The sequence below is a fragment of the Hippocampus guttulatus genome, chromosome 15 (assembly GCF_054856545.1).
Source record: "Hippocampus guttulatus isolate MCC_2025c chromosome 15, RoL_Hgut_1.0, whole genome shotgun sequence".
NCBI classification, from domain to species: Eukaryota; Metazoa; Chordata; class Actinopteri; order Syngnathiformes; family Syngnathidae; genus Hippocampus; species Hippocampus guttulatus.
In genome coordinates this window covers 4,235,906-4,255,884 of record NC_141275.1, presented here as the reverse complement: position 1 = coordinate 4,255,884, position 19,979 = coordinate 4,235,906, and the positions used below count along the sequence as shown (strand labels likewise).

At 42.2% G+C, this 19,979-nt stretch overlaps 1 long non-coding RNA gene across 7 annotated transcripts in view; it reads left to right on the top strand.

The window, feature by feature from the left end:
* The first annotated feature begins 8,512 nt into the window (after positions 1-8,512).
* The window catches only part of LOC147193493 (uncharacterized), a 69,510-nt gene continuing 58,043 nt past the window's right edge, over positions 8,513-19,979 (top strand). For 2 of the 7 annotated variants that reach the window (XR_015103025.1, XR_015103024.1), the window contains exon 1: positions 8,513-9,041. This is a non-coding gene — a long non-coding RNA (uncharacterized LOC147193493). The remainder of the gene's footprint in view (positions 9,042-19,979) is intronic. The other 5 variants (XR_015103028.1, XR_015103027.1, XR_015103029.1 and 2 more) reach the window with 4 other exon arrangements.

Below are 19,979 nucleotides of genomic sequence, written 5' to 3'. Positions count from 1 at the left end.
TTAACCATTTCGACACATTTTTCTTCCCACTGCACCAACTACATGTTGCCAAATAAAGTTTTGAATTACCGGTATTGATATTAGGCGAATATGAGAATGCCAATATTCTTCGGTTTTCTTTTTTTAACAAGCTGCATACATTCGCTGTGTGCTGAGGGCTTGACCGTAATACGCAAATTGCGCACATGTTTGGAGGGAACATTTTACAGCAGTTGGTTACCATATTTTACCATTGCACTTCCAAAAATGTCCACCATTTTTGAAACTGGAAAAATAAACTCTATATAACAAAATGTAAATGTACACACTGATGTATAGTATAAACCTAAAATGGTGCGTAACTATTGCTGCTACTTGGCGGTATCCTACTACCGTCATATGAAAACATTTCAGGAAATCAATACCATATATTGTCAGGGGTGTAGTGGGCGTGGTACGCGGGGGGTACGCCGTCCACCCACTTCTCCCGACGCCACATTCAATTTTTATTGAAATGTTTGTTGATCATTGTTCTAATGCGAGTTATGCTTAATAACGTTGGCCTGTGATTATTTTGTAGTAAAACATTAAATTTAACGTTAGTTCAACTGGTGTTGTAGCTTATGATTGATGTTCTGTATGTCTATATAGAACATCCCAGAATCGCGTACACCAACTTCAAAAATCCCCACTACACCACTGTATATTATTATTTTCCATTGCACATGACATCAACTCAGCACCACCAAAAATTATGTTCGATTACCAAATTACTGTGCTAAAAAAAGTATCATAATTTATTCCATTGTCATGGATTGAAATGGTACAAACACGGAGGCGGCAGCAGATATCCCATCAAGTTCCACGGTCATTTTGAGACCCCACCGTGCAAAACGTATTTTAATATGCATACCTGTCAACTTTTCGGAGCGCCAACCTGTATAAACTACCAAAAAATCCTTAAAAGGGCAAAAAATCCTTATAACATACCAAAGCATTTTACATGTCAAAATAACGGCAGAAAAAACCCAACGAAATTGTCAATGATATTATATATTGTAGATCTCCATAATACAATGTCTGGTTAATGTCTAATCATCATTCTAGTTAGTGGCATTACTGTGTTCAGAGTTGTATTCCTGCGTTACTTTTTTCACCAACTCCAAATGCTGACCCATCGGCTCGAAGTTACAGCATCCATTCATATTTACTTTGGAAATGAACTAGCACCATTCGGGGGGACGGACGGAAATGTTCAGAATCCGTATGATTTGTGCGATACGGCCATATACGTAAGATTCACCACAAAATCCGTATGAACTATGGCTAAACCGTATGAGTTGACAGGTATGATGAATATGAGACCCAACGCCTGGTACGTCGTCTTCACAAACTCTTAAACCACGAGCGAAGCACTAAAAACGATAAACCGACTGACACTGTATGAGGATATTAATGTGCACGGAGATTTCGCTTCATGGCTCACGGGGGCTCGTCTGCAACGTAGCATTACAGAGCAAATTATTTTAACAAAACATGGCATTTTAAATGTATCGAACGTTACTATTTTCACTCGTTTCTCCAAATCAGGGTTCCCCAATTAGTTCTCACTTGAAGCCAAATTATGTCAAGGTTGTCAAGGTGGGCCAATTTGTGTAGTATTGGGTTTTTTTTCCCATTGCATCAGTAACAAAAACAGCCCCCTCCCCCCCCCAAAAATGATCCGGAGTTAATATGTTGCAGCCATAATTTGCACCTGCTCGCGAAGGATGAGACTCCTCCCATCCCTCGTGCAAACTGCGCTGGCTATTGTGCCCCATTATCGACAGTCGGCTGATATGTTTCTACATCAATGACACAACTCTAAAAAGTCATTGCAATGACACGTTGTCCGTCTGATAGCCCCCTTCTAGCAGGCTTTTTGCTACAGCGCAACAAAGTGAAACAAACATCGAACTCGGGTTCACGAAAAGAATAAAAAAAAAAAACCAAGAGGATTAAAAAAAAAAGAACAAAGCGGTGGCGGTAAGTGTTATATCTGTTGCATAAAGAAAACGAGTGCTGCTGTTTGTCCAATTCTCACTGAACATCACATTCAATGATTGATTGCACATTAGCGGCTAATATTAGCTTGGATTCACACCAACGGTGTTTAGTCCGCTTTATTAAAAGCTGGTCCGGTCCTCAGAGAGACGGTTCCCGATTGGGAGCCGGCGTTGTTCAGTTCAAAAGAGGCTGAAGGTGCCAGTGTCTCCAATGCAACTGGTGCTGCTTGTTGTCTTTGTTGTTGTTGAGCATCCTCCAATTGGGCCTGATTGTTGCTTCGAAAGACGCTGCGTCCCGGGTACCAGTTGTTGGGGTTGTCGATTGGGGACTGTTCGTAGCCCGAAGGCACACCCAACACCGATTGGAGGTCGTTCCCGAGCTGGCCAAACTGTTGCTGCTGATGCTGTGTTCGAGTAAGTGTAAACAGGTAAACAAAAATATTTACAAAATCTCAACATTATTTATTACACATGACAATTTGACATTTCGGTACAGATTTTAGCAAGGATCATTCAAGTTGACACACATGATCCTCGGAGGGGCCACAAAAACTGACGTGGTAGGCCGGATCTGGCCCCCGGGCCTTGACTTTGACACAGGTGCTCTCTCTCTCGCTCTCTCTCTCTCTCTCTCTCTCTCTCCTCGCCCACCCCCGAGCATTCATATGTACATGACCGAACATGAAATGCTTGTTTATAAAATATTTGCAAAATAAAACAATTTCCACAAGATTTAACAGCAAACCATAACCACAAAGCTTTTAACCAAAAGCAAATAAATACTCATGCATAAAATACATTCAAAGTATTATATTTCTGTTGTCATGGCAACGAATCAAAGGTGATACGAGCCCCCGGGCAGAGTTGTGAAGCGTAACATAACGGTGTTGATATTTGACTTTAGTCCTACCTGAAACATAAAGCATAAAGTGGACATATGTGCCGACATTCATAATTCAAATTTCTAACATGCAGATTGTGCATTTCTGACACACGCTAATGATGTCGCGTCATCTTTAGCAGATGTCCCTATCAAATGACTAGATTGGTATATGTGTGGGTGCAAGATTGGCATATGTGTGCATTTTATTTCATGTAACCGTGACTGCGGATGGTATGATATACAACGACTACTTGTGAAAGTTGTTTGCTTGCTATGGTGGGTAAGTAGTGATTTTGGTAGACGTTGAATGTAAAAATGGAATATTCTTCATTTTAAACCGATTATTTGAGCATTGTAGACCAATTAGACATTTATTCCTTTAATGTGCAGTGAATATAAAACAAATATGGTGGAGTGTCACAGGGTCTAAAAATACTGCATCCATTTGAAAACTCACAGATATAAAAAAATTCCCCGAGGTATTGGGGTGGCCACAGAGTGACATGGAGTGACTTTGGCGACCCTTTAGCTCCGCCCCTATCATTACTGTGCAAACAGGCAGATGTCTCATTCTTAAATCCAATGGCTTTCAGCAAACTGCTGAGCTCGGTTACATCAACGCTTAACCATTTTTTTGTGCTAACCGAATCATGTTGATTTTTTTTCTTTTCTCCTGGGATCGGTTCGTCCTTACAGCTTGGCCCACTTTCTGTCATTCTCCTTGAATTTCTTGCCTGAACTGTACTGCTTGTGGAAAGAGATGGTAACGTTAGCTACAAATGATCTTATCATAAATCAAATCATTGAAATAGCGGATTGCCAAATCTCAAGTGTTTCACGGCATGAAATGTTATCTATCTCACACGTCCTGCTTCTTGCTCATGAGCTGTGAGGGCAGACAAATCTTCACACAAAATGAACTGTTCAGTGAAAGATAATGTGTCACCATCCAAAGTTATTACTTACACGGAATGCTTTTCAGTTTACAAGTCTTTCCTTTTTGGGGGGATTTTCAAGGTCGGAATCACAGAATAACTAATGATATGCTATAATCCCGATATTTTGCCCATTATGATCAAATGATCCAATTACAGACTCACCTCAACTCAGCTTTATTTACAGAGCGCTTTCACAACAGCTGAAGCTGTAACAAAACGCTTTTACGGCAGTGTTCTCCAACAATGATTGAGCCAAGGCACAGAGTATTTCACATCAGAATTTATTTTTAGGGCACACCACTTAGCAAAACGATTCATGAAAAATGGATACGCAGGTTACCGTATTTTCCGCACTATAAGGCGCTTTGGAGTATAAGGTGCACCTTCAATGAATGGCCTATTTTAAAACTTTTTTTCAGATATAGGGCGCATAGAATAGAAGATGCATGTTTTTGGAATGTGGGAGTACACAGAGAAAACAAATGCTAGAAGCTACACTGCGCTAAACGAATATCACCAACGCCATTGACTTTTCGACTTCAACTCAAGTTTCGTCATTCTAACATAAATCGCAATAAATATATAAATAAATAAATAAACCGTTGTTCGGGATTCCACCCCTGCTTTTAACGTATGAAAAAAGAAAACATTCAGTGTCCGACTCAGGACTGAAATGTGGATACACTCTTATTTCCCTAATTTTTGTTTGTTTGTTTTTATTGGCTGAGTGGCCCCGATCACTGAGGATTTCACTCAACATCATTTCAAGTGTTTCCTTTGCCAGCACACTTGGCACATAAAATGTTGTGTGAAACCCTCTGACTATTCGTCAAGAGGCCGTCTGAGGTAGTCTATGTGTTTGTCCTTTCTTTATATCAACAGTTTGACTAATACATGTCGCGGCATACTTCATGTTGGCATCAGCAATGAAGAAGCTGTCTGCGTGAATGATGTCGGTTGTGATTGCTGCCAAGGGAACCTGCCGTCCAGATTGTAGCATTTAAACAGACATTTCCTTGAAAGCCTGACTGTTGAAGAGGGTTGTTGAAAAAGTCATCGGGTTCAGCTTTTAGTTGTATTCAAATTTGCGATCATCTGCACGATGGATGGACATTCGACAAAACTGCAGCACATGCTGTGCCATTTAAAAAAAATATATATATAGTAATAATCCGTTCAAAAATAACATCTTCCAGGAAAATAGCTGCCTCATCCAAGAATGTTTGTCAGCGTACTTCCCACTCATTTTGAGGTATCATTGCTTTGGAAGCCAAAGGGTGTGTCTTGTCATCCGGCTGCTGGCATCTGAATTCAATATTCAGTTCTTAAAATTAACTGCTCTTCCACTTGGAGCCTTGGAGGGTTTTTGTCTGCTATTAAATGGAATAGCTTTGCAGATCACAATGTACAGGCTTAAGTCAACAGAGGCAAATGTATTCTGCAACAGGTTGTGGTCATTATTTATGCCTCATACATAATTATATGGAAGCTCTTTCAGAACCAAAATAATGGTGGTGTATTCTTAACGCTAAAATGTGATTGCTTTTATTCCAGGAATTTTAAAATGACATAAACTGACTTTGTCATTTCTAACATGCTAATTATTCTTCTTCCCCGAAGTGAGTGGTTCTCCCCACGACTTGCCAGCGACGTTGGGAAAACAGCTGTTCTATGTTCACAGCATTATAAAGAGGTAAAGACGATATTTTTTTGGAATATGTAATTTTGATATTTAAATGCAGAACAAAGTTTAGAGGATTCTTCTCCCCTTCTTGGGACTTTTAGCTATTTTCACTGTTTTGTTTTTGTTTTCTGTCAGCATCAAGAATCACGAGAGATTTTGTGCTACCGGTTACGGCTGTAACAAGAAGCCGAAGGTAAGAATCAATCCGTATCTCAATTGCTGACCAAAGGTTAGATGCACAATTAAGATAAATAAATAAATAACTACAACAGGTATGGGTATTTAAGTTTATATTTTGGGTCGTGGCTGTGCTGGAGCCCCTGCCGGCTGTCTTCGGGCAGCAGGCGGGATACATTCGGAACTGGTTACGAGCCAATCGCGGGGCACACATTGATAAACACCCATTCTCACTCACAATCACACCCAAGGACAATTGAGAGTGTTCAATTATCCTACCGTGGATGTTTTTGGAACGAGCGGTGTAACTCGAGTACCCGGGGAAAACCCACACAGGCATGGGGAGAACATGCAAACTCCACACAGGAAGGCCAGGCCGGGATCGAACCTTGCACCTCTGCACTTAGAGGCGGATGTGCTAATCAGTCGCCCAGCGTGCTGCTGACAAACCTAGTTAACATTACGAGAGAGTTAATTCTTGTGAAAAAATGCGTACAATGAGCTCTTACACTGTACAGTAGTTTTGTGCTGTCCTTGAATTGTAATCGTTATGCTATTTTATGGAAAAAACAATCACAGAATGTGATTTATTTAATTATCCAACCATCCATTTTCCGAACCGCTTGATCCTCACTAGGGTCGCGGGGGGTGCTGGAGCTGTCTTCGGGCAGTAGGCGGGGGACACCCTGAATCGGTTGCCAGCCAATCGCAGGGCACACAGAGACAAACAACCATCCACGCTCACATTCACACCTAGGGACAATTTTAGCGCGTTCAATCAGCCTGCCATGCATGTTTTTGGAATGTGGGAGGAAACCGGAGTACCCGGAGAAAACCCACGCAGGCCCGGGGAGAACATGCAAACTCCACACAGGGAGGCCGGAGCTGGAATTGAACCCGTTACCTCTGCACTGTGAAGTCGACGTGCTAACCACTGGACTACCGGGCCGCCCTTATTTAATTATTTATGCTTCAAATCTTTGTTGTTGAATAGTGGAGCAGTATAGCATGTGTTTTGCTTATTATTATTAGTATTGTTATATGTATGATTCAGAAGTGAGGCGAACCTTCAATGAATGGCTATTTTGTAAAAAATGTTCATACATTGGACGCTTCGCATTATAAGGCGCAATCTACAATGCCTCCACTAGATGGTGCTACGCTCCTTCCATTCAACTCGAGAGGCGTCCGTTCAACTTGAGAGGCGTTTATGACCACTTCTGAAAAACGTAAATTAACTATTACTGTACTGAAATGAAACTACGAAAATTGAAAATAATGCATCAAAACAGGAAAATCAAGCGAGGAAATCACAAAATAAATTCTATATCCCCCTAAAGAATATATATTTCAAGGATTTTATATCCCCCTAAAGAATTTATTTTGTGATTTCCTCACTTGATTTTCTTCGTGGTTTCATTGAAGTAATAATTAATTTTACGTTTTTCGGAGGTGGCCATGAACGCCTCTCAAGTCGAACGGAAGAAGGCACGGAGACAGACAAAGACGTACCTGTATTTGTTGAGACTATTTTTATAAAATTAACACCACAGCTCTCCTTTTTTCGGAGCTGCAACACAAACTTATTTAATAAAGCAGTGACACAGTTCACTGAACCAACAGCAAGTTATAACATTGGAAGCATGTCTCCAGGAAGGAGCCATCTTGGAGTCGACGTATTACCTTAATGACCATACACAAGATGCACCGGATTTTTAGGCGCTCGGTGAGCTTTTAAGGAATTGGAAGACTTTTTGGTGCGCCCTATGGTGCGGAAAATATGGTACTAATCTGAATAATGCGTGCATGTGAACATATTGGCTATTCTCATTCATATGGTACTTAAAAATAACGCAAAGGGAAAAAAAACTTTCATGTTTCTCCTTGATTGTTGTCCTGTCGGTGTTCCCCTTTTTGCTGGAGTGATGAACTGAGAGGTCCCAGAGAGAAAAAGTGAAAGGGCGCAAGATTATCACAATAGCGGGGACACTTGAGTGAACTCCAAGAATGGCTTTTTACACATTGAAAAGCCTCAATACTTCAAAACCAAAGTCTTGAAGCTTGATTCCGCTGAAACAAATTTACCCGTTTGAGGGGTGTGTGTGTGTGTTTGGGGATAGGGGGGGGGGGGGGGGTTGGATCGAAACACTTTCGATCCACTTGTAAAATGTTATTTTCTACTTTTATCCTTTCACCTTTAAAAGTGCCATTTTTTTTAATGGGCTAAAATCAGCAGGATCATTTATGCTGTTGCCGTGGAACTAATTTCATCCATTTCCCTAACCCAAACAACTCACCACAATTAGTCTCTCGGGATGAAAGCGGCTATTGTGCTCAAAACATCGAGTGTTCTTCTGATTGTGACTCAGGGTTGGTTCCTTCCCGGTGTCCGTTCACGATAGTGTATCTCTGTCAAGTGGTTGTGCGGCTCTGGTTATGTGATCTCGTGAGGCTAAGCTCGCCTCTAGAAATTGAAGTACACAAAGACACATCTCCAACTCCCTTTCCACTCCCACGTTCTCTCTCACTCACACACACACACACACACACACTGTCTGTCTGACCTGGAGGTCAAGGTGCATTGACTTTGAGGGTTGTCTAACTGGGCCTCTTGAAACTTGCATTCCAGCTCCAGGAGGAGGAGGAGGGGAGGGGGGGGGGGGGGTGTTGTTGCAAGCCAGGCTTATTACCAGAGCGAGAGAGATAGAAAAAAAAAGGAGGGATTTTGGGTAAGAGAAAGCAAGAGAGAGTGGTGGGGGTTGAAAGAAGCTGGAAGGTATTATCCCCCGTTTCCTTGCCTTCGAAGAAGCCGCGGGTCGTTCCCTCCCACTCCGTCGCCGCAGCTTCACGACAAAGTCGAGGGAAACGGCGAAAAACTTGAACCTGCTGTTCGACCTCGGCCTTCGAACGGGCTCACGTGTTTTCCTTCCCCGCTCACTCCCTCTCTCTCTCTCGAGCTCCCTTCTCGCTTGCCCTCTCCTTGTTTGTCTCGCTCAGTTTTCCCTGGGCTGCGTGTAAGAGGATCACTTTGTTTCCGTTGCCTTTTTTTTTTTTCCAACGGTGCCACAATCCCACATGGACGAGAGGATTGCATTTGAGCAGATACTGATGGGGGTGCACAGCTGCAAACGGTCCCTTTCCATCGCTCTCCGCGGCAGAACTAATGTCTACACCCCCCGCCCCCATCTCGGTCTACCTCGCTCTCTCTCGGTCTCACTCTCTTCTTTCTGCCTCTCCGAAGGGTGGGGGTGCTGTACGGAAAGAAAAAAAAAATGGAAGGGGCATCGGACAAAAGGGGAATCATACATTCTCTCCGGGATATTGGGATCTCTGTGGTAAGTATTTTTATTTTTCTCAGTTGGCTCTTTGGACTTTTGAAAGTTTGTGTACCACTTGAAAAAGGTTGATTCAGCAGCATGGTTCGCGGGGGAAAGGTATTTTTTACTCCATTTTTATTCTTTTCATTCTTCCAAGTCCAGTGTCTCTTTTTGTTATGAATTGAAGTGGTAAGGAAAGGCTTTCGATTTGTGTTTAGGGTCAAGGTAGAGCGAGAGCAGAGGTGCGCTAGGGGCTGACTGGGGGAAGGGAATAGTGGGGGCAACACAGTCAAGCTGAAACTTTCAACTTGATATGATAATCATCTTTCGATTGGCTTGTCGATAGTCGAAAAGCTATTCATACAGAAGAAATCAATCAGCTGCATCATGCAAATTGTTGTTCATTGTTCAATAACTGATTCTGAACTTTATCGCTCAAAGTTGGATGTTTTATGTTGTACGATTCCACAAGTCATGAGTATTCAAGGCAGAGAGTAAAATTAGTGCATTTGTTATAATAGTTCTTGCTTTATGGTCGAATTTTACTCATGGGAAAAAAAAGGATTTTTTTGTTCTTCATAAACGTAGGCTAAGTCTGAAGTAATGTGAGGTGTTATCTTGACCGCTCTGATATATTAAACCCGATACAGCCATTCAACTGTACCTATTTTCCAAAGGGGCCACGTGGAAAACTGAAACGGATTTTGAGGGCCACGCTAATCTCAATTGTGTTCCTCATATACGTAATGCATTTAAATAAAAGATTATATCGTATTGTTTGAAAGAGCTGCTAATTGGGGAGACATGGCATATGTTCTCAAAATGAGGAAAGAAAAATATTAACACTATCAGCAGTCATGAAAATCACATATGGACACTTGTTAAATATTCAACATTCAGGAAAACAAACGGTGTGCACTGCATATATTTTTAACCCTTTCATTGAGTGGACACCTATTCACATTGTTGTTTTCTCTTATATGAATCAATTTTAATGTCACAGTTGTGCATCAACCACTACAATGGACGCTTATGTGTGTTACCATCCACTGCCATATTTTTTTTATTTTTCACATCCCAAAAAACTGGAGAGAAGAAAAATCCTGATGTAGGTTATTATTATTTGTGCATGAAAGGGTTAAAGTCAGCTCACATTTTGTCACCAGCTGTACAGTATTAGCCGTTCCTAGTTGAAACCCTGAGGACAAAAAACCCTGGCCCCCATTTACCGCCTATACGCAAGAAAAAAAGAAAAAAGATGCAGAATTGAGAACCGCTAACGAAATTTTTTTGAAAGGGCTCCAAACGTCACTAAATATCAAGATGATGCCGCAAGGTTAGCTCCACAAAAGACACAAGTCGGTGATCTTGCAAACCTGTACCACCTTGAGTGCATATCAAAATAGAGCACTTTCAAAACAAAAGCACCTCATTTTTTTTTGTAATTTTATTTCTTTCTTTATTTATTTGATTTGACTTTAAGACTGTGGAATGGCCCGATCAGAGACTGTGTCTGCGCCAGATGAGGCCCACGTGTTGTACTTCGCCTAAATCTGTCATAGAGTCCTTGTAAACTACCACTATTTGAAGAAAAAAAAAAAGTTCATCACGCCTCATTTTGTTTTGGCAATAATGTTCTTTGTTCCTTGTGTTCTGCCGTTTTGGTTTTGTAATCCGAGCAACCTATTGCTCATGTTCGTAAAACTTGCTGTGGGCCACAACCTCTTCTGAGTCAAAAATATACACAAATTAAGACAGCAGCAGAATGTAGCTCCCTATTTTGAGCAAGTGGGTCGTAATATAATGACGCCTCTGAGCCGCGTTAATGAGGTCTCGTCAACCGTACGGTCAAAAAGTTGCGCTGTTCTGCCGCAATTAAGTTTCTTTTGATCTAGAGCTCTTTGACTATGTCTCTCACCTGTTTCAAAGTTATCACGAAAATCATCTCTGTATGTGATGTGAAGACTTGTTGGTATGGTTTGTATTGCTGGCTTGTTGTCAGATAACCTGCTTGACCCTCCCACACAGCCAATTATAGCTTCTCTTCGGCGTGCGGCGCCTGGTTATAAATTAGCCCAGTTGTTGTTTGCAAGCAGTGAAAGGAAAAGCTCACTTAGTAGCTGTGATTTATTAGTTGTGATCCTGCTGCTGCCACGTGAATGACTGAGGTGCCATTCAGGATGAAAGCAGCAAATCAGCCAGCTAGTGTGTTCTCACAGCTTGAACAAACAAGAAATAGTTTCCTTTACTGACACCCTTTTCTGTCTAAAAATAAACAAACAGATTGGCCTTTGGACGCATCTTTTTAATTGTAACCTCAGCAAATATTTGGGCGAATGTGACCTGTTGCAGAGCACGCAGAACAATGACGAGCAGTCTTTGGTGCAGGGTTAGAATGGTTTGGGATTTTTCCTGATAGTTAGTTTTAATGTGGCTTTTTTTTTAACCCTTTCAGGGACAGCGGTTACTAAAGTGGACAGCTTATCATGTTATCAGGTTACAGCAGGGGTTTCAAACCCATTTTCGTTGTGAGTGACATTTTATTTACCATTTCCCTTGGAGGGCCGTTATGACTGAAATCATAAAAAGAAGTCAAGAATAACGGTTTATTCAACTATTGTTTAAGTTACTTTAATGGGGTGTTTGGCAACAAGAACATGTTTACAATATCTCTCTTATTTATTAAATATGAGAATTTGAAATTTTGGTCCGTATTTTAGCAAGCATCATGGGAGTTGCCATGTTTGATTTGCTTTCGCGGGCCATATAAAATGATTTGGCGGGCCAGATCTGGCCCCCAGGCCTTGACTTTGACACCGGTGGGTTACAGGCTGCATGAAAGGGTTGAATTGAGTTGGCTTTAAGGTTTTGCTGTTTTTAGTTTTTATTAGTTTTTTCTTTAATGATTTATTTTTGAGAAAGTTTTTTTTTTTTAGATGAGTTTTTATTAGATTTAGTATTAGTTTTAGTTTTTCGATATATGGAGTATTTGTCGAGTGTAAGATAAAAAAAAGTCACTTAGTATTATTAAAGTAAAGTAGACTGGAATTCTCAAACGACTGTTTGACTTTGCTTCTTCCGAACAGGCGTCCAGCGATTCTGAAATGAATACAAAAGATTTATGGTTTCTTAGTTTTAGATTCGGGGGTTTCCGCAGTCAAAGTAAAGAAAAAAAATTCTTGCATTTAAAATGAACACAAAAAGCTCATTGTTCAAAAATGAAAACAAATTACATTTTTTTTCTACAAGGATAATAATAGGTAGGTTGATGAATGTGAGATTTAGTTTCATTATTCTTTTTTCTTTTTTATTGCGTTTCGGGAGCAAATATGTTTTCGTTAGTTTAGTGAATTAAAACAAAATAACTTTTGGTGGACCTTTATCTTTGCATAAGTCAGCTTCATCCGGAGCCCTATGGAGGAGAAGTGCGATAGAAAATAAATGAACGAATGGAGCACAAAATAGACCTCAACTTCATATCATTGACCCTTATTTCTTGGCAGTAAGGCATAGCTCAATCGTGCAACTCAATCTACTGCGGAGTATCAACTATCCTTGTGTTTCTCCTCAAACGCAAGGACAGCGACGTCTGTTTATACCAAAAGTTGCGTGCTCGCTTAAGTTCCACCCAGTTTCTTTTTTACTGACAAAAGTTGTGAAAGGATCGTTTCAGTCTACTGGGAGCTTCAGTGACTCCAACATGGCCAACGTTCCCTTAGCTTGTTTTCTAGGTATGACTGGCACACGCCGACTGAGAAGATACTATCATCTTTATTATCTAATAAACCAAGCTGTCTTTTTTTTTTTTTTTTTTGCCTTGAATATATATAACCTATAAGAGTAAAATATTCATGTTTCATAAATCTGATATTGTTTGTTGTTATACAGAATCATTTATTGCTTGTGGTTGAAAAAAAATACATGGGAGGAGAACATTGAAAAAAAATTATCGCATATTAAATCGCTATCATAAAATTTGAAAGGGGTAAAAAAAAAAATCCCAATTAGGTTACTCTTTATGGTCGGTCATCCTTAATGAAAGTCACAAAATTCACATCTACAGATCAATTGCACATCGTTTTCAGATATGATAAACTGTTGCTACAAACAAAATGGGTCCATTCTGGTCGTAGTGTTTATCAAGGAATATATCCATACTTATTATTGGAGGTCACATGAATCTAACTATGTATAATATGTAGGACTTCCATTTAAAATAAACGATACGCAAAAAATAGCAACCCCTAAATTAACCTACGGCTAGCTCAACGATTTCCGCGTTTTGTTTCATCATTTTTCACTAATTGCATATTTAACCCTTTCATGGGCCCTGTAACCTGATAACATGATAAGCCACAGGTGTCAAAGTGAAGGCCCGGGGGGCCAGCCCGGGGGCCGCCACATGATTTTATGTGGCCCGCAAAAGCAAATCAAGCATGTCAAGTCCCATGATGCTTTTGCTACAGTCTGAACCAAAATGTCAAATTGTCACATATAATCCACAATAACAGTCATTATTCTTGACTTCTGATTTTAAAACCAGCTATTCATCAATTTGTTGTGTGCTGTGTATGTATATGTGGAGGGGATCAAACATTTATAAGGTTTCCCAAAATTCACAACGGACCTCCAGGGGGAAACCGTAACTACAATGTGGCCCGCGAGAAAAATTAGTTTGACACCCCTGTGATAAGCTGTCCACTGTCGTAACCACTATCCCCGAAAGGGTTAAATTAGATTTGGAAAAAATAAAATCATAATAGTCAAGCAAGTACAACCCAAAATCATCTAACTCCTCTGAATTTCCTCTCCAAATTTTAACCCTGCACAGGTTTTGTTTACATCACATGACAGCAAAAGACATTTTAGAAGCCGATATGAAATGATTACTTGCTTTGTGTTTGATGATTTCTAATTATAGTGCAGAAGCATGGTGAGGTTAGTGGTTAGCACATTTGCCTCACAGTTCTGAAGTTGGGGTTTGAATCCCATGTGACATTTTGCATCTTCCCCACATGATTTGTTTGTTGTCCTCCCACCGCCCCAGGTATTGATGAAGTCGCAAAACTATGCATGGTAGTTTAGTCAAAGTCTCTAAATTGTCTGGATGTCTTATGTAAGTGGAGATGGTTGTGCAGTGCAGGCTGTGCCCGGCCGCCGCCGCAAAATCAGCTGGGATAGGCTCCAGCACACCCGCGACACTAATGAGGACATGTGGATGGACAAATTGAAAGGGGTCAATCCCTGCCATTCCATTTACAATACCTAACATAATCAAATGTTGCACTTTTATTTCACTGTTAAAATGTTGTCATAATACGTTGCGTAATAGCTCCAATTTGTACTTTGGTTTTAGTACATTTCACAACTTAACGCAACTGTAATTTCATTACAAATAGTGACATATCCACCAATGAATACAGTAATTCCAAAAGACTTAATTCTTGAAACTACACGAGGAGAGACCTCACAAGTCAGATCATGTTTGTTGAGTAAAATCGAGTCATGTGTGCAGGTTTAATAAATCACTTAAATTTTGTTCAAGGTCTTGTGCCTTTTCTTTCATACCTTTTTTGAATGGAACTACCACATGTTGATCCATGACATTTATAGCTGTGATTTTCCAGGCATCCATTTTCTCTACCATCCATCCATCCATTTTCCAATCCGCTTATCCTCACAAGGGTCACGGGGGGCGCTGGAGCCTATCCCAGCCATCTTCGGGCAGTAGGCGGGGAACACCCTGAATAGCTCGCCAGCTAATCGCAGGGCACACGGAGACGGACAACCATCTGCATTCATACTCACACCTAGGGACAATTTAGAGTCTTCAATCAGCCTGCCATGCATGTTTTTGGAATGTGGGAGGAAACTGGAGTACCCGGAGAAAACCCACGCAGGCCCGGGAGAACATGCAAACTCCACAAAGGGAGGCCTGAGCTGGAATTGAACCTGGGACCTCTGCACTGTGAGGTGGACGTGCTAACCACTGGACCACCGGGCCGCCCCATTTTATCTACCCGTTAGACTAATTGGAGTTGCGGGTGAACCGAAGCCTGTTGCAGCTAACTTGGAGGAGAAAGGCGGGATACACAGAAAACAGGTTGCCAGCCAATCACAGGGCACAAATAAACTCCCAAAAATTAAGCTGGAACCCGGATTCAAACTCCCATCTTTATAACACACGGACATATGCGGAAGGCGGTCTCCAAGTGCCCACTTCACAGATTTGTGATCACCTTGGCCAATTTTACATCATCCGCTCACAGAGGTCTGCTTGCAGTTCCTTCTCAAACATCTTTTGCACTCTTCAAACTTTTTCACATGGACTCCAGAAAATCGTTTTTTTCCTTTCACCATGTCAGAGACGTGCAACCTCTCGCACTCCGATTTTAATGAGCATAAGAAGCACCACTTTTATTGGCAGCGAATTAAATTGCCTGTGTTCAATGTCCACAGCAACACAAAACGCTAATTTTCAACTGCACCAAGCTGCTTGTGTCTGCGAAAATACCGAAACGAAGGCTAGCCCGCTCTTGCACAGATTTACGGCGTGCCTATCGCCAGCGTTGGTGTGTGCAAAAAAAATTGGTTTTTTTTTTGCACGTTGACTTCACAGTGCAGAAGTACCAGGTTCAATTCCAGGTCCGGCCTTCCTGTGTGGAGTTTGCATGTTCTCCCCGTGCTTGCTTGGGTTTTCTCCGGGCCCTCCGGTTTCCTCCCACATTCCAAAAACATGCATGGCAGGCTGATTGAACACTCCAAATTGTCCCTGGGTGTGAGTGTGAGCGCAAATGGTCGTTTGTTTCTGTGTGCCCTGCGATTGGCTGGCAACTGGTTCAGGGTGTCCCCCGCTTGCTGCCCGAAGACAGCTGGGATAGGCTACAGCACCCCCGCGACCCTTGTGAGGATGAAGTGGTTCGGAAAATGAATGAATGAATATTTGTTTGGTTTTTTAAAAATGTTTTAAAGCAGGCTCCCATTCTGGGTCAAGAGATCAATGGCAATTTGTTTAAACTGACAGCAGCCCATCCGTTAGTCAAGGGGGTGTAGGGCCTTTTTGTGTTTATCAGTTGGATGTGTAAGTTCGGGTGCATATTGAGACGACGTGTATGTATTTCCTCTGTGCGGGCAGCAGTGGGTCGCCACGTTCAAACCGTGGGGTGGGGAGGGGTTGACGGGTAATGCGGACACAATGGGCAACGGCAAACATTTGCAGTGGGACAAAGGACGTTACGCTCGGGTCACTGAGTGGCTAACTCTTCCCATTGTCCGTGGGGAAGTGATCTTAACCCTTTATAGGGTTCTCGTTGGAATACTTAGCAATTCAAAATCTCAACTTCCAGACATTTATTGGAGTACATGACAACATCTTTACAACGGAAGGATCTAGCATTATAATTGGAATATGGTTATCAATATTGTCGTGATTATTAACCCTTTAAGGGACAGCGCCTACTGCAGTGGGCAGCTTATCGTGTTATCAGGTTACAGGGCGCATGAAAGGGTTAAAGTTGACTAATTGGCGGGGAAGAAGCATATGCTGTTTTGGGGTGTTTCTTGGAATCAAGCAATATCGTGTCAGCAGCATTTTCTAATCATCTCAGCCTTAATAAGGTCTTATAAAGTCAGCAGTAACCACACATACATACACGTGCACACATAAAATAATCAAATTTTAATTGAACAGGCTAACAAACGTCAGCTTTTACTATAGGTATGGTGTAATAGATCCTGCTGTGGTGAAGGCCCGATGTATTTAGTTAGATAAACAGCCTATCAACTTGGGGTTCTGATTTATTACCCGAAAACAAGCCATCATTTACTAAGTACACCTATTCATTAACCTTGTCAAAAGCATACTTTTTTTTTTCCGTATGTCATTGTTGCTACACTGAGAAGAAAGTTTGCATACTTTAGGCACTGAACCATAATCGTCCATGCGTCATGTATGCTGTGTGTATGGTGATGGAGGGAAGACAAAGACTTTTTTTTTTTTCAAAATGTGTCTCGTGAACATCTTCATATTCACATGCAGTCGTCCCACAGTTTCTTGTGAGAAACCCAATGCGTGTTTGTGTGACTGAAGGGCCATTATGGGATGGGCTTTTAAGCCAGACCTGGGAAGTGGAAACTTAATACTGCCTGACTGGCTGCTCTCGTTTATATGAACCCCGCAGCTGCGAGAAGAAGAGGAGCGAGCGACGGGGGGGGGGGGGTTGGAGGAGAGTGCGGTGTGCTCAGTAATTAGGTGTCTGGTTTTGTATTGACCAGTCTGGTGCTGAGACCTTAGGGACTGTTAAATTTGCTGTTGAAAGTGAAAGGATTATGCGCCCAAAATAAATTAAACGGGAGCAATGAATATTGAGGGAAGCAAGTCAGACCACTGGGTTTTCTCTCCTTTCCTCTTCAACCAGGGTTACATTTTAGTTTTAAATTCTTTTTTTTTTTTAAGACCACAAACTGCTCACTTTATGTTCCAAATCCATGACCGATCATTTTATTATGTAATAACTCACCTATGAAATAAAATGAGTGCATGTGTTTCCTATTTGTGTCCACAAAAATTCAATTCAAAATGGGTTCTGTGAGGGAATGTCGTAGGCTGTGTGAAATGTGAAGGTGGAGACGAGCAGACTAGATTGATGGTGAAACCTAATGATCAAGAGCAGTCACCAGGGAGGAGGCCACAGAGCTACGAGGAAGTGTGAGTTGCTACGCATTGCAGAGCGGAAAGAAGGAGCAGCAACAGCAAAGTCAACATTTCTCTCGTGTGAAGCTTTCCCACATTTGAAAGTAAAGAACAGAGCGAAACATGGTGGCAGCGCGTGTGTAGAAATTGGCGACGTGAAGAGGGGGTTGGACGAAACGCTAGCTCGTTAGCACGGAAGCTAACCGCGGACGTTAGCACGGAAGCTAATTGCGAAAAGTCGCTACGCAGCTGGAACCCATCACCAGAGACCAACCAGCCGAACGCCAGCGAGCGTGAGGGAGCCGGCAACCCCACTTGCCACGTTAGAAACACCCAGCAGCAAGCCCACTGGACACGTCACAAACTAGCATACAACTGGCTAGCAACGAGACCCGACAAAATGCCACCCAAACAGAAGCAAGACACAAAGCAGGATGAGGATTTCCTGACCCTCACTCAAGTAAACGAATTACTCCAGCAACAAAAAGAGCTTTTTACGGCGCTCTTGCAACAACAACAGGAAAATTTCAAAGGATTTGTCAAGATGATAATAGACTCAACAAACTCACGACTTGACACTTTTACCAGGGAAGTCCAAGAAATAAAAACCAGCATCAACTTTACCCAAAAAGAGGTAGACGACATTAAAAAAAATCTAATCTGTCAAACTGGCCATTCCAAAGACATGCAAACAGAATTCTACAAAATATGTGACGGCATGCTTGTATTAACAGACAAGATGGACTACTTGGAAGGACAGTCAAGAAGAAACAACTTGGTAATTGATGGAATTGAAGAAAAACCGGGAGAAACGTGGACTGAAACAGAGGAAAAAGTTCAAAAAATCCTCAAGGAGAAGCTGCTGATACAGGGGCAAATTGAGGTGGAGAGAGCTCACCGCACAGGAAGACAAGAACCTGGAAGACCTCGTCCGAGGCCAGTTGTGGTGAAATTTCTCAAATACAAGGACAGATCAAGGATCCTACAAAAAGCAAAATACTTAAAAGGCTCCAACATCTACATCAACGAAGACTTTACAGATGCCGTACGACAAAAAAGAAAAGAGCTCCTCCCAAAATTAAAAGCTGCACGTGACAGAGGGGAAACTGCCTACTTAAGACATGACAAACTTATCGTCCACCCCCGCACCAGTACTCCAACACAACAGGCTCGAGTTCAACACCATCAAGCAGCATACTGAGAATTATTCACCACCCGAAGATATAAACTCTGACCCTACTGAAGCAGGAAATTCACATACCAAAAACATGGACTTCGAACCCTTTGATGACCCTTCCAACCCTTTGATGACTTCCAACCCTACTGACCACAAGATATTTGACCCTGAGAACAACTTGGACCCGGACAATAACTTTTTCAAGACCGACCGACCGCGAGGGAGCCAGCGACGACCGACCGTGAGGGAGCCAGTGATGACCGCGAGGAAGCCAGCGACGACTGCAGGGAAGCAAGCGACCGCGAGGAAGCCGGGAGACAACCAGCCAGCGACCACCGCGAGGGAGCCAGCGACGACCGCAAGGGAGCCAGAGACGACCGAGAGGAAACCAGCGACGACTGCAGGGGAGCCAGTGACCGCGAGGGAGCCGGGAGACAGCGAGCCTGAGGGAGCCGGGAGACAACCAGCCAGCGCGCGTGAGAGAGCCGGGAGGCAGCCAGCCAGCGAGCGTGAGGGAGTCGGCGACGACCGCAAGGGAGCCAGCGACCACGAGGGACCCAGAAGACGTCCAGCCAGCAACCGCGAGGGAGCCAGTGATGACGGCGAGAGAGCGAGCGACGACAGCGAGGGAACCAACGACGACCGCGAGGGAGCCAGCGACGACCGCGTGGGAGCGGGAAATTCACATCCCAAAAACATGGACTTCCAACCCTTTGAAGATATTGACTATAAGCCATTCGATCCCGAGAACAATTTGGACCCAGACAACAACTTCTTCCAGAACAAACAAAGGGTAACAAACTCTGACTATTACCTGGATGAACAATTCAACACTAATATAAAATTGGAAAATGCACTTTCAGTAATACACTTAAACAGTAGAAGTCTCTATAAAAACTTCACAAAAATCAAAGAATACCTGACTAAATTCAATAAATTTAAAATAATTGCCATATCAGAAACTTGGCTTGATGAAGATAAAACAACTGAAATGGAAATAGAAGGTTATGAAATGTTTGCAACTAATAGGGAAAACAAAAAAGGAGGGGGGGTTGCAATATATGTAGACAAAGCACTTAAATGCAGT